Raw genomic sequence first — 15,116 nt, 5'->3', positions numbered from 1 at the left:
TGAGCAATTAACCAATTGTATGCTTGCTCCGCATTCTCCTAAGAACATGTTTATTAACTGAGAACTTCGCATGATCCGCTCATTATCTGTATGCTCTGTTTCAGTCTATCTGCTTCAGGCATTTGAGACATGATCAGTTTCGGTTTCTTTTTCACCAAGCTTTATAATTCCAGTTATTTTGGAATGCTCCATTGCCTTGAAGGTTGCAAAGGCAACTCAGGGTTTGCTAACATTGATTCAAAATGTATCAAGGCTCTTTGTGCGGAGTGGAAATTTGATGAAGTGGCCAGCCTAGGCATGTTTCTTCATCCGCGCTTTATGGCCACAGTTCATCAGGCATCTGGTCAGATGATCTGGCTGAAAAACCTTGTGACAAGGGAGCTCCAGGAAGCCGTCGTGGAACACCGTGGGGACACCGCCGTGCCAGCGTCGACTTCGTGTCCACTGGTGGCATCGAGTGTATGGAATGCTTTTGACGATCTAGTGATGAACAAAGAGAAGACACATTTGGCATCTGCCCCTGAGAGGGAAGTTACAGACTACGCGCAAAAGCCTCTTCTGGAAAGGGGCATGAATTCTTGTGAGTGGTGGCAGTCCATTGGCCGCTTCAGGTACCCGCTTTTAAGTGCACTCGCCCGGAAGTACTTGGCGATCCCTGCCACTTCAGTTCCTAGTGAAAGTCTTTTCTACCGGTAGAAATGTGACAGTGCATAGAGAGCGTTTACTTTCTGGCCATATTGAGCAGTTAATTTTCCTTCACGACAATCTGTAACAAGCGTTTTACCTGACTGAGGGCATTACCTGAGTCCATTATCTATAATTGAGTACCTCTTTAATTTGAAGCAACCTTGTAAAATGCAATGTTATTTTTAAAAGGGTAATAAAGCTATTGTTACCTCTCTTGCAATTTTTTAACACTACACATGTATTCGATATTCGATTCGATATTCGAAGAGAGTTCTTCGCCTTATTCGTATTCGATTCGTAATCGAAAATTTCAATATTCGCACACCCCTAAAAGGAACGTTTTATTGTTTGGGCCAAGCTACCTTCATGCGTCCTTACGCCGCTCCTGGCCCTGAACGAGCACTTCGCCTCACTGCTTAACCACGTGACGTTTGCTTGCGCGTGCGTGCTGTCGCCCACCTTCGGAGAAGCGCGAGCACGGTACGTTTTGCCGGGCACGTTCGTTTCAGTCTCGCGTGCGGCATGGAAGCGTTGCTAGGCGTTGCACGACGCCGGCGTGCCAGCGTTGCTGGAGCACATCATGTTTCGCACTGTAATGCACTGCTTCTTTAGATTTAGTAAACAAAACTAAAAAATAGCGTCCACGCTTCTCTATATTAGCTCATCAACTTAGAGATTGTGCGACGATACAACCTTTTTTTATTGAATAGGGGTGTTCTGGTGTTCGCCTAAAGCTTTTAAGAGATAATCTCGAACCCAGGCATGGCGGCAACCGCTCCTTACGTGAGGACGGGTGAAGGGAGCTTTCAGAGTATGCTTGCTTCCTCCATCGGTCCTTCGCTGTAAGGAGGCCTCACGTAAGGTTAGGAAGCGCTCGAAGGAAAGGAACGTTTCATTGTTTGGGCCTAATATAGGCAAGTGCTGTGGCTTTCAGGTGTCCATAAGAACGTTCGTCCTCCTACAGTGGACAAAAATGGGCTGCTGCTGAAGAAGAAGAAGAAGAAGAAGAAGAAGATGATGATGATGATTATGATGAAGAAGACGAAGAAGAAGAAGCAGCAGAAGAAGAAGAAGGAGGAGAAGAAGAAGAAGCAGAAGCAGAAAAAGAAGAAGAAGAAGAAGAAGATGATGAAGACGAAGAAGAAGATGATGATGATGATTATGATGATGATGCTGATGCTGATGATGATGATGATGATGATGATGATGATCGTTTCGGTGCTGTCCTAATCGCATACATTGCCACCCCCTCCAGGTATTCTTAGGTTTGAAATTTCAAACCCAAAATATGATCATGAGGCACGTGTAATGGGGGACGCCGGATCAGTTTTGACCACCACGGGTTCATCAACGTACGTCTCCATCTAAGCACATGAACAGCTTCTTTTTCTCTCTTTCTTTGTTTTCGCATTTCGTCCCCATCGAAATGCTATCGCCGCGGTTGGGATCCAACCCGCGATTACGAGATCAGCAGTGCAACGCCATAGCCACTAAGATATCGCGGCGGTTATTGTGTTCCCACAAGGGACGGCTCCCTTCGAGCAGTGCAAACTGATTTCGATAGCCATGCATTTGCCGTATGTGTGCGCGGTGTTCAAATCCGTGCCCCAGCGACGGCCATCTTTGGCTAAGAAAATCGAGTCTCGGAGGCCATGATTTTGCTGGCTCCATGCGCCGGAAGCAATGCAGGAGCCGGAAACGCGTTTCAGACGCCATGTTCGGGGACAAAATTTATTGCGGGTGGTCAAAAGCTCCAGAGATTACAAGAAAAAAATCTGGAACTAGTGTCCACCGGAGGTGTAAGCATGACGGCTGAGCTAAACCGAGAACGATGAATTGGCCGCAAACGTCGTACGCCTGGCTTCAAACGAGTTTGTGGCTTTCCAAATTCATCGTGTTCAATAAAAAATTGCATTTTAAATGTAACGGTTCGCCTTGATTATGACTGTGCACCGCATTATTGCCTTTATACATTTATAAGTGTGGCTGATCAGAAATTTGTGCGAATAAAGGCGGATGAAGCAAAATAAGTAGCGTCACAAGAAATGGTGTCCAAATGCACTCAACAGCGACGGCTGCCTCTTAATACCACAACCAGATCTCGTAGGGTATGCTTTTGCTGCCTGCATACGCCGGAAGTGATTTGGGAGTAGAGAAAGACCCGATAAGCGCCAAGTTTTAGTCATCACCTAGAACGCTTTAAGCAAGAACCACGAAGTTAGACGAGTCCGCGTACTACAAATAATTTCCGTAGTAGCTGAAAAATGCCCCTTAATCTCAGCAGTACCGCTCGGGTCTCGCGAAGCCGAGACCCCGCGAGAGCGTAGATAGCCTGTGCTGGCAATCTCATCCCAATCAAGTGCAGCGCCACCGGAAGACAACGGACAGAGGCGAAGCAAGCAAGGAGCTCTTCTCTCGGTGATCTCATCATAAACGGCCGGGAAGGGTAAAAGGTTGGGGGAGGCAGCAATTCGGCCAGCTGTTCGGTGGCCAAAGCGCAGCATTCCGCGGTCCATTCATTGTCAACGAGACCGACCGGCACCGGTTGCCTGCCGGGAATGACGGACATTCCGGTGTGTGTGAGTGTGAGTGAGAGAGAGAGAGGAAAGAGAGAGAGGTGGGGGAATGGGCGCCGACTGTCGGTCGACGCAATAATGACTGCGTGATGAACGGTCGTTGGCGTCATTCTCTTCCAGAGCGCGTATGTACGGCGGAAAGGGAGACCTCGACAATGCCGGTGGTGGGCGTCTTTCGGGAACCGCGCGCTAGTCAAAACGGGGAGCACCGGAAATGAGCTCGCGTCCGTTTGTTCCCCCGCCTCGCAAAAACCGTGCAGCAACACGCGAGCCACAGCTCGGTGGGTGAAAGTCAAAACACGGTTCTCGCTCTCTCTTTCTCTCTATTGTCTACTTTCCTTCGTGTCCTCGAAGGAAATAAAAAGAACAGTATTACTTGCAAGGCGAAACTTATCTGCAGCTACCATTACCGGTAGGGAAAAAAAAGTAAGGCAGGAAGAGCTTGGCACGTAAGGTTCTGGAGTCAAAGTAACTAGATTCACCGATTGTTTGAAAATTCCTATGCCATAATATAACTTGTTGGTCTAGTTGATACATGTGTTATACGTCGAAAAAGACGCAAAACACCGAGGGAAAGACAGGCGAAAGGAAAGGGCGTCATTCATTTCGCCTCTATTTTGGTTGGTGCGCTGCGTCTTTTTCGGTGTATAATTCCTATAAGTCTCAGAAACAATCTCGAGAAGCTGGTGTACGTCTTCTTTCTTTTCTGTTTCTTTGAGTTTTGCCTTTAATTTGCGCGCACCCAAAGCATGGTCCACGAGTGCTTCCGCATGATGCACCCGCCAGATTGCGACCACCTTGGCAGGGATTCGAACCGGTGACCTCGTGCTGAGCGGCAAACTGCATAGCCACCGCGGTGAGTCGTGGTATTAACCTCATTCACTAACGAACTAGTTACAAGTGCTTTAGGCCATCAAAACTGGGATGCTTGAAACGCCCGCAGGATTTGACACAGGGATCGATCAATAGCATCATTTATTTGCCTATTTGTTGATTGCATATATCTCTAGTGAATTCGTCGATTTGTTTGTTCTTCGTTTCTTTTAAGTATGCAATTAGGATATATAAATAAAAGCTAAAGAAGGAGAAAGCGGGTTCAGGCGGACAACGTAGATGTTCCCTGAAGATGGAGACTTGTTGCACAGCGACGTCGTTCTGCCGTTATCGTTAACGCTTCGGCGGCTAACTGGAACGGCGCATGAAAGCCAAGCCGAGCCAAGCCACGAATGCGCCTCCAGCGGCTTATCGAGCGTGCGGAATGTCGGCAAGGTAGCGGGGACGGAAACCATGATGTCACAGCTGCAACGGTGCGCGAGGATTCTGCAATGTGTGCATCAAAACTAAACACCACGCTCAAGCAAGAAATCAAGTGTAAACAAATTAGTGCCGTGTTTTAGTGCAGTCATGGTACAATAGGATCTGCTGAAGCTACAAGTATGCTGCATGAATGAGGCCAGTTTGTACTTCAGTCGTTCGTTCTGAGTATTAGATAAGAACGAGTTTGAAACGTATATAGAAGTGCTTTCAGTGCGTCCTGATATCTCCGTGAGATATAATCTATAAAGATTTACGGACAAAGCTCTCGAACAGGCGCAATCTAATTCGAGAGAAAGTGCGTTTGTATTTTAACGCGATAGCGTTAAGGAGCTCGTGTCGCAGAAAAGCCGGTGTCGTCGGCGTCGGCGTCGGGTGTCGGCGTCGGCGGCGTTGACCGTGAGCGATAAATCACGGCAGGCGCTTCATAAATAAAAAGCAACTTCCAAGATTGGCCCGGTGGGAATCGAACCCGGGTCTCCGGAGTGTGAGACGGAGACGCTACCACTCAGCCACGAGTTCGATGCTTCCAAGCGGTGCAAACGCGCCTCTAGTGAATGCGGTGTTGCCTTCGAAACGAGCCGTGGAAAGTTATACTGCGGTGTATATCGGTAATTATGAACATGTAACGTACAGAAGTCACAATTACACGAGTTGCGAAGTTTGTTTCCTCTGCATTTCTTCTGCGCTTTCCGCACACGCAGAGCCATCTTGCGGCAAACACAGAAGACCCCCTCCTCTCAATGTACGGCGCTGCCCCGACAGGAGGCGCGCCGCGCGCGCATTGGGACAGCTGCCAGGCGCGTCGCGGGACTCCCTCTCCCCTGACGACGCTTCGCCGTGCTCCCGGTTTAGATCACTATCTATCTCTCTGCCCGTGCCGATCACGACGTTTAGCTGGCGTAGATCGTTTCCCCTCCGAGACACCGAGTTCTTTGGTTCGTTCCGTTCGCTCAGGCGCACGTTTCGTTGCCGCGCCGAACGCTGCGTTGCTCGACGCTCACCGCGTGATAGGTGGGCGCTAAGTCCGATGCGGGGCGCATCGTAAGTGATCGCTGTGCCGTAGCGCATTCTCTTATACCCCTTGGCGGGTCGACGGGAACGCTGTCGCGTCCCACTCTTGAAGGCGAAGCTTAAGCGTCCTCCAATTTTTTAAGAAAGATTAGTGAAAACGATTAGTGAAACAGTGCATCCTGATATCTCCGTGAGATATAATCTAACGGACGAAGCTCTCGAACAGGCGCAATCTAATTCGAAAGAAAGTGCATTTGTATTTTTAAAAAAGATTAGTGATAACGCCACATCTTGGGCCCATTTCGTGCACAGTATTTGTCAATAGTTCCCAGGTCACAGCGTGCGCGAACCCGTTGACTTCGAGCTCCATAACGATGCTTTTATCCGACTGGAAGATCTTCAAAGTTCTGAAGAAGAGAAGGGACACTGTTTCCCACCAAACTTCGCCGCCACCTGCCCGAAATTTGACGCGTTCGCGCAAGCAGTGGACGGGGAACTTCTGACAAAAACTGCACGTCCGGCTCTACGGGACATCTTCGCAACGCTCACTACGCATTTTTTCTTGTACAGCATCTCTAAATTTCGATTTCGTAAAATGTCTGTTCTCTCTCTCATCATAATGACCTCGTACAGTCTAGCGCGCTGCACGATACTAGCGGTGCAGAGATCGTAAAAGCGAAGGGAGGAAGGGGGATAAAAGGCCCGACCACGCAAAACGAGCCCCGCCCCCTCCCCCAACCACTATTCTACGAGGCCAGCCTATTGGGAGGGCGCTGATGGGTATCTCTGAGGCAACTGTTCGGCGCGTCCGCGGAAGTGGCTCTTCGAAAGTGGCCGTGCTGACTGCGCATCTGAATAAGCGCGTACGTGTATACCGAGTTCCACCGGTGGCTTTCAGGCCGCCCCGGCACCGTGAGTGCGCGGGTTGAGGGTTAGCCAACGATACGGAGAGGGGGGCGGGGGGGGGGGGTGGTGGAACGGGAGAATCGGCTGCTGAATAAGCAAGTGAGCGAATCGAGGCCCCCCTTTTTAGCAAACGGGTGCGAAAGTAGACGGCGCCTTGAAGAGGCGCCTGTTTAGCTCATCGGTCGATGGTTTTCTCGTGCCTGGTCGCCCCCCCATCCCCCCCCCCCTGTTCGAGCTGTTTTCCGTTCCCAGTCGTCGCCTCGCGGTTCCTCAGCCGAGGTTAGTCGGTAGTGATGTTATTCTCGTGGGTAAATCACGCGCGAAGCCCTGGGCATTGGTGCTTTAGTTGGGAGCACTGGAATTTCAACGGTGCTTACCGCAAAAGCATACTCGCCGTAGACTTAGCTCCTCTTTCACCCTTCCTCTCTCTAACAAGATCATCGTTTCCCTTTCCCCGCAACATGATAGCGAAAACGAGAGTTTTTCATTTAGTTAATCTCGTTGTCTTCTCCCTAGTTCCATTTCTCGATTAACACACCGTCAAACTGTCTGAAGATATTCTTCCTTTTTTTGTCCATATTTAATTAGATGTACAAGCATGGGAAGATGGGCTGCGTATGAGCCGACTACCGCAGTATTCCGAATTCGCTGCTCAAGCAACAATGAAAAAAAGGAAAATAAAGAATAAACATATCACAAAGCAGGATACAAACGAACACAAACGCATAATGAATGTACGGGGCACCAGGAACGAAAGCACAGCCCAGTAACTATAAGACGGTCACCCATTACAATTGGGTGACCTTTATAGAAACGTGTCAAGTAGCTAGTTCATAACGATGCCGCTTTTTTTTCAGTTTAGAAGGCAAGGTATTGTCGTCGTCGTCGTTGTTGTTGTCGTTGTTGTTGTCGTTGTTGTCATCGTTGTCGTTGTCTTTGTTGTCGTCGTTGTCGTTGTCGTTGTTGTTTAGGTAGACTTGTAGTGTGGTAGACTGCTTTCTCGGCATTCCATTAGTTCATACTTCAAGAAGTTCCCTACCCAGTCGCGAATATCGAAATACTTAGCCGAGGAGCTCACGCCATCGCTTTCCCGTCTTCCCTAACTTTCTTTAGTGTGCGCACGAAGGAATGGACCGATCTAATTAAAAAGTACTTTGAACTTAGCGGTTGCTATTTGTGTGGCGAACGCTTTCAAATGGTACTCCAAATTTTTCTCCATTATTTTTTCCCTCTTATTTCTCCTTTTATTTCTATTACCCCTTTCCCCAGCACGGGGTAGCCAGCAGGTGCTTACACTGGCTAACCTCCCTCTCTTTCCTTCCCCCCTTTTGTCTCTCTCTCTCTCTCTCTCTCTTGCCTGTTTATTCGTGTGGTTGAGGCATGCGGAGACGATGTCGTGCAAGAACACTTACAACGCTTCTAAACATCTGTATTCAAAAGTGAATTACTTCTTTCACACGACGCAAAAGGGGTCATTTTCTTTTTGTGTGTGAACGTAAACATGTTCTCGTCGCGACCAGCAACTACGAAGCTCGGTTGCCTTTCCTTTAATTGGTCCAGCGCTTAATTCGTTTCCACGTCGATTCGCGAAAGAGTCAAAGACGCAGTACAAAAGATTGAGAGTTCGTCTGCTTATACTAACGCCTTAGGATGTGCAAGACTGATTTCGAAGCCTTAATGCGATAACACAACATCGAGACAGTGGTCGCTGAGCTTATTGCAAAATAGAAAAAAAAAACACTTTCCGCCGCGGTATTAGATGAGGGTTTTCGTCCCTTCGACATGTTCATACAGCCTTTTCAATAACTCACTCTATGTGCTTCTGCTCTTGTTAATCCTCAACTGGTTGTTCAAGCAGAAGCATTAGGCTTAAGACTAACCTATCTCTACCAAAGCGACGATAGGAACTGCAAGCCTCTGTTAAAGAAGTAGCAGAATAAACACATCTGCAGTTCTAAGGAAACGTTGAGATCTCGGAGAAGGCTTAAGCTTGATCGATAACATTATGAGATCTAATGTCCAAAAGAAAGCATTTAACTGTCTCCTGCCCAAGAAGCATTAGCTTCTTTTATACATAAAAGACCTGAAACACTGGTTGTATAAAACAAAATTGCGATGAATCTGAAACGCTAAATGTAGCTAAGGAAACGATGCTTATCGACAACGCAATTAATATAGAACAACTCACAACAAAGAGCCAGTATCAGCTTTTTATAACAGAGAAAAATAGAACGTGCCCCACAAAGAGACACTCTTAAATACGGGAGGTACTGCCTTAATCATCATCGAAAATATTACTTTGCCAGAAGATCGCGAAAGAAAAAAAAAAGAAACAGTACTTTATCAGTCAGTGAAAGCACTGGTTCTGAAACGCAAGACCTTTGGAAGCTGGATCAATAACAACAGCAAAAAAAAATGAATAAATAAATCGCGGGAGACGAAAAAACAAAAAGAACGGGTCGCTTAAGAAGCAAAGAATGTTACGATCTTGATCATCGTCATTTTAAATCTCTGGAGCCCGGCGTTTCGAAAACGTGAACTTTTATTCCTCTCTTCGCGTAAACACAGTCTCGTGTGCAGCAGTGATTGAGGTTAATGAGGGATTCATGGCCGCTGGAGAACATCGCTCGGACCGGGACGGGCCGTTAGGCGTTCGAGTCGCTAATGACGAGGCGCACACTTGCCCTGTCGCCAAGGAGAGTGACGTCAAGCCGGGCACGCGGGCTAGGATGGAGATGCAACCAAATACAGGATGACGTGACCTCGGATAATATTAAATTTTGGACCCTCAAGTCCTGCGCCAAGTATCTTCGGTCTGTTTTGGTGGACGGGAGCACTAAAAAACCGGCGAAATTTTAAGCATACGACATCAGGCTTCGACGAGAGCAGTTCGTAAAAGAAATCAACGCTAAAATCAATGGCGCAGTGTTGCTACAACCCGATATTTAGGACCCAGCCACGCACTGTTTAGTTGCGCAATAAGGTATTCACTGGCTTGTGAATGGTTATTTGCGTGGTCATTTCAATCATGTTCGCTTCAGCTTCCTTCAGGGTCAAAGTGCGTGCAGCAGCAGAGAAACGTACCTCTACCCCCCAGCCCTCAACCTCGATACATTTTTATGCAAAAAATAATGTGTAATCACGGCATTTAACTCTACGCGCATATGTCCACGGAAGACCACTCCTTCAGACACAGAAAGCCGCGGAAAGATATTGAAAAAAGGCATTGGAGAGAAAGTTTGTGGAAGCAGCGATATGCGTAGAGTCCTGAAACGACAGCACCAATCCGCGGCCGACTCAATTCGTCACTCAGCGTGTGAACGTGTGTGCATATGGCGAAAGGTTCGCGACTCTTTTCAGGGACTGGGTGTCGCCAAAACCAAAGTGCAGGGCCACGACGACTTCCTCACATCTCGCGCTGTAGTTCCCGACCAGTTGCGCAACTGAGACGACCTTCGTCTTCGGGCTCTTCGTCGTCCCGGAAGAACCACCTCCCGTACACGGCACCATTGTTCGCGCACGGAGCAACCCTTCAAGGTCGTACAACTAATGGACTGGCGCAACACATTGCAGATCGATGACGCGATGCTGGTGCGTGGCGCTGCACTTACTGCAAAGTCTATATGGTCGGTCCCGCGAGGTTCACTGTGATTGCTGCCGATGCACTCCGAAGCTAAAGTGCGCGGGTAGATGCAGGCGGAAGGGGGCGCCACTGTGGACATCCTAGTGGACAACACATAGGCGGTTTCGCCACCGACGCGATAGAGGCATCAGGGTACTTCCGGTCGAAGCTTATGCTTACCCTGTACTCGCCATGAACAAAGGACCCGCGAACTCTGGCGAACGATAAAAAACCTGCTGTTTTCTTTCTTTCTTTTTTTTGTTTTTGTTTTTAGTGAACAGGTCTCACGGTTGTTGGCCGTAAGCACACAACGTTGAAAAAACGTTGAAAGAACGTTGAGGAGTGCTTCGACTGCGGCTAGCTTGTACGGCATGAGTACATGGTCCGTGTTCGTTTCTTGTTCTCCGATCGGGTGCCCGTGTGTGTTCCACTTTTGCAACGCAACATTACAACGTATACAGTAACATGGAAAGGTCTCCTTAACGCCCTCCTGCGTGGAAACAATGTCCTGCAGCTGTATCGGCAAATTGTGTGACAGCCAAGAAATTATTTCTAACAGTACAGTTTACCTAGCTGGAATCATCACCGACGCAATGACGATCGTCAGCCTATTTCCATTCCAGTGCAAGGCAAACGCCTTTCCCCGAAATCTGCTATTGCCACAGTTTCGTGTAAATCGAACCAACCTTAAGCCTAACATACACGTCTTCAAACGTCTTAATGTTAAAACTATATCTAATCATGTGCAGCTTTCAAGTGCTTGTTTGCTGCCCTTGATAAACGTTACGCCATTCTAGTCGAACACATGTTATCTGTGCCACGTTTTACGTGTTCTGACAAACTTCCTTACTTCCTCTTGGTCCTTATCATACGGAAAGAAGGCTTATCAACACGATAACGTCTGGAATTCCAATGTATTTGGTGATTTCTTTTTAAGTAGGGAAGTATAGAAAGTATTGCTAGCTTCAAAGTTTCTACTAACAGTAAATTCCTTGGTCAATGAGCCTCTTCAAGTTTCTGCTGCAAGATGCTCTAAAAAAAGCATTTAAGGAAAGCTAGCTGATCTCTCCGAATAACCAAATTGCAGACGCGGATTTTTGCGATCTGCCTCGAGCGACCTTTAACAAAGTGGCACAGCCAACTTCTGACACCCTGACAACCAACTTTTGACGCCCAACTTCTGACAGCGGCACACATACATGTATAGTTCGGTTAAGATTCCGGAAATGGTGCCGTTTTATTTTACGAGAATAAGTATGTGCAACGTGTTGCGAATCATAACCGCTATCACCGAAGAACCACATCGATAGCAATGACACAAAGGGCCGGAAATGTGTTTAACTGCTTACTGTGTGTTTCCCTGCGCTTCTTTCAGTAAACCTCAAAACTAGTGTTGCTGTTTCTTCGGTTATTCATTCATTCATTTTTCCCGAATATAAATGCGGCCGCAGAGGTCGGTATTCGAGCACACGACATTGTGTTAGACAGCAGAACAACATAGCATCAAGACGGCAAGTTGGGCCAGTTGGTTGGGATTCATGGCAATGTTCGTCACAGCTCAACACAAGACGAGGACAAAAGAAGGTATAAAAGAAGGTACGAGTGCCGTGTAGTCGTTTTATACCTTTTTTTGTCCTCGTCTTGTGTTGCGCTGTAACGAACCTTACTATGAACAACATAGCAACAGAGACAACAGGACGGCTGGTTTATATTTACAAACAAATTATTATAGTCCCGCGTAAAAAAGGATATTGCACAGATATAACAATGGAAAAATGCAACACATGACGTCAATCCACTAACCCGTTAACTCTAACATGCCGAGGATGACGAGGCCGCCTTTGACGAAGATAGGTCCTCCTATTGAAACGTTGGCCCGCGTTTCAGGGGCACCTTATCCCTGTTTATAACCTCTATAACACCACTACTACGGTCAATTCCAAACAAAACAAATACAAAGAACGTTCCGTGAAGCCCTTTGCCCTGAACTGTACTGATAAAATTCTGCAGAAACGTCGCGAAGGACGCAAAACAAAAGTGCCTACAACAAATGGCTTCTGGAAATAAGACTCATTGAAAGCCGTCTAACGCCGACGATAGACAGGCACTGAGCACTTCAAGAGCAGCTTTCACGGTTAGTGGCGCTCATCTTCGAAGTAAACCTGCCATCACCTCAGTGAAACCCTGTCGGGGCGCCCGAATGAATTTCTCCGGGAATGGCACAAGATAATGAGCGTATCCGCAAATACGTACGGCTGCAACTTGAGGCCTCCTATATGAGGACCATTCACTGGAAACTCGAAAGCGGCCGAAAAAAAAAAAGAACTCTTTCTCTCCCTCCCCGCCAACTGCTTCTGCGGCTCAGAACCATTGACTTCGAAGCCTGTGTTGTGCGCAGGACTCCAGAGTCTGAAGAAGCCCTTTCTAGCAGCCGTGCCTTAATCGCGATTGCTAGGATCTCGTACTTCGCTTCATGGACACTTTCCAGACAAAAGGCCTCTCTAACCAGACGTTGCTTGGTTTGCGCATCAATTTCGTTTAGAGGGGTTTTATCTGAAGAAACGTCCACAAGTCATCTCTACGCTCATCTAGTTAGTGGACATGAAACCGAAACTATGCGTTCTGCGTAACACCCGGTAGTCAAGCACAGGCTGTTAATATGATCCACAACGAAGGCACGTACTTTCTTTCAGAAAATTCCAAGTCATGATTGGATGCCTATGAGGCAACGTATTGTTCAGAGCACTCTGAGTCTTGTAAAATATTAAACGAATGAATAAAACACGATTGAAGACAAAATCGCTCGTGGCATATCCGAAGGGAATAGGCTTAGAAATAAATAAAACGGTCTGCCTCTCCACCAAAAAGATAGGAAAAGTAAATATGTTCCCCAGTTCGGAGCGCTCCTCAATTTGGCCAGCTTGCAGAGCTCTCGTTAGTCGTTTTTGTTCTCTTTTGTGGCAGTGTTGCCAACAGATCCCGTTCTCACAGCAACATTAGGGTTTTACGTTATTGCCTTCACTGCAAAGCCTGTTCGAAACCATGCAAGCGTTATTAACATGCACAGCTGTGAGATCCAGTGAACCTCCAGCAGATTATTCTCGGCAGAAAGCCCCTTAACACCAACCGTCCTCACTGCAACGAGAGCTTGCGCTTCTTGGCTCGAGCAATGATGCGAGAAAATGAGCGTAGAAGCGTGCTTGTATCTCCTTCGAAGGAGGCCATCTGTGCAGACTGCCACAGATGGCGCACCCATGTGAGTGACACTAAAGTTGCAGTGAACATCCTTTATTTTATTCTTTTCTTTTTTTTCCGGTTCATGGCTCGAGCACTTTACGTTAACATGCTTCGAATTGTCGGGCGCAAGGACCGGGGTAAAAAGAATGACCCAAGCACAACAAAAACCATTTTTTGTACCTCTGTAAAGCCCTGCAGCACTACGTAAACTACACTTGCACTAGCCAATGAATAAGGACGCTGACAGTGACGTCGGCACGGCACAACGTCTCTTGACTGGCTGCCCTCTTAAGTATTGCACTGTCAGATAGCGGGTGCAAGCTAATCGCAATATGTTTTCCCGCGTAGACACACCTGTTGACACTACTGTCGATTGGCTGCCGTCATATATAGAGCCGAATTCACAAAGTTTTTCGCTCGTAAGTGTTCTTTGCCATTAGCCAGCCGCTTTTACTAATTGTACACGCAGAATCGGGATTGGTTGAAATTTTATCGTACGAACGATCGTACCTCCACGTGATGCTGTGAGTACGGGCTCTGTTTTATTTAGACTTCTAGGCGACATCCCTTGTCAAAGACGAGTCAAACAATACGTGTGAGTAAGCGCACTGGCAGAATTTTGCATATGTCGACACTGGTCAGAACCCGCCGTGGTTGCTTACTGGCTGTGGCCCACAGAAACAGTTCGTGTGTGCATGTGTTTGTGTGTTTATAGTTCCTTTCTTTATTTCTTTTCTTATCATTTTCTCTCTCTCATCTATTTCATCCCCTTTCCCCACGCCCAGTACAGGGTAGCCAACCGGAGATAATCTCTGATTAACCTCCCTGTCTTTCCTTTGCCTTTCTCTCTCTTTCTCTCTCTACTGGCTGCGGCATTGGGCTGCTAAGCACGAGGTCGAGGGTTCGAATCACGGCCAGGGCGGCCCCGCTTCGATGGGTGCGAAATGCGAAAACGCTTGTGTACTTGGATTCAGATGCACATCAAAGAAGCCCAGGCGGTTTAAATTTCCGGAGTCCCCCATTACGGGGTGCCTCAATATTAAATTAAATTATGGGGTTTTACGTGCCAAAACCACTTTCTGATTATGAGGCACGCCGTAGTGGGGGACCCCGGAAATTTCGACCACCTCGGGTTCTTTAACGTGCACCTAAATCTAAGTACACGTGTGGTTTCGCATTTAGCCCCCATCGAAATGTGGCCGCCGGGGCCGGGATTCGATCCCGCGACCTCGTGCTCAGCAGCCGAACGCCAAAGCCACTGAGCAACCAAGGCGGGTGCGCCTCAAAATCAGATCGTGCTTTTGGCACGTGAAGCCCCACAATTTCTTAACAGTGTTCACCAATATATCATGCTAAAAGTAAAACATATCTAAACATGCTGCGAAACAGAGAAACCACTGCGACTAGCATTCGCCCATATCCTATTAAAACAGGAAAATGGTGTAAGAATTAGCTAAAAGCCTTTAGAAATAGTAATACAAACTATTCATTGTTCGCCTTCGCTAAGCTTTAGAAAAATCTCACATTTGGCAAAGTATGAAGAACATTATTAAGTGGTAAATATAGTTGTTTCTACAATTCTATACTTCTAATGGTTGAACTCTAACTTGTAATAACTCTAACTTGTAATGGTTGAAGCCAAGAGGATATATAAAGCTTACAAGACTAATTTTAGTAAGCAACATCTTGGGATTCAAGCATCTGTTAACTTATAGAGTTCCAAAGCACCCGCATGCTATGTCGTAATAGTTATACGGCCT

General features: G+C 47.2%; 1 protein-coding gene across 3 annotated transcripts in view; it reads right to left on the bottom strand.

The window, feature by feature from the left end:
* The window catches only part of LOC135896516 (mucin-19-like), a 379,214-nt gene that overhangs the window by 256,567 nt on the left and 107,531 nt on the right, over positions 1–15,116 (bottom strand). The gene's annotated exons all lie outside the window — the stretch shown is intronic.

The sequence above is a fragment of the Dermacentor albipictus genome, chromosome 6, assembly GCF_038994185.2.
Source record: "Dermacentor albipictus isolate Rhodes 1998 colony chromosome 6, USDA_Dalb.pri_finalv2, whole genome shotgun sequence".
Lineage (NCBI taxonomy): Eukaryota > Metazoa > Arthropoda > Arachnida > Ixodida > Ixodidae > Dermacentor > Dermacentor albipictus.
This window is presented reverse-complemented; position numbering and strand designations above follow the sequence as displayed.